The following is an 809-nucleotide window of genomic DNA, read 5'->3' on the forward strand; positions in this document are numbered from 1 at the left end:
CAGAAGCTTCTTAGTTTAATGTTGCATTTGTTAATCTTTGCTTCCACTTTCTTGGTCAGCTGTGTTTCATCTTTGTTTTTCTTTGTTTGCTTGTTTTTTTTCTTTTTTATTTTTGGGTCACACCTGGTGATGCACAGGGGTTATTCCTGGCTCTGCACCCAGGAATTACTCCTGGGCAGTGCTCAGGGGACCATATGAGATGTTGGGAATTGAACCCGGGTCGGCCGCGTGCAAGGCAAATGCCCTCCCCACTGTGCTATGGCTCCAGCCCCCTGTGTTTCATCTTTGAAGATGCCTTTAGCTTCAGTGTCATGGAGGGTTTTGCCTATGTTTTCTTCCATGTATCTTATGGATTCAGGTCTGATGTTGAGGTCTTTAATTCATTTTGATCTGACCGGTCAATAGCTGGACATTACCACAAGGGTGAGGGGAGTGGAGAATAGTTAAGATAGAGGAGGGTCCATTTGACAACATTAATTGGGAATGATTATTCTGGACAAGAACTGAGTGTGAAAAGTAGGTAAAGGGATATATCATGATTAACCTTTCAGCATCTGCATTACAAACAATAAAATGTCTCAAATGAGAGAAAGAAAGAGAAAATGAGAGAAGAAAGGTGCCTGCTATAGTAGCAGGTGGGAGTCGGGGTGGCTTGGAAGGATGGGAGGGAAACCGGGGACACTGATGCTGGGAAATTACACCGGTGGAGGGATGGGTATTGGAACATTGTAGGACTGGAACCCAATCACAAGGAGCTTTGTAATGCTCTATCTCACAGTGCTATTCAATTAAAAAAAGAAAAGATAGCT

This window comes from Sorex araneus, chromosome 2 (assembly GCF_027595985.1).
Source record: "Sorex araneus isolate mSorAra2 chromosome 2, mSorAra2.pri, whole genome shotgun sequence".
Classification (NCBI taxonomy): Eukaryota; Metazoa; Chordata; class Mammalia; order Eulipotyphla; family Soricidae; genus Sorex; species Sorex araneus.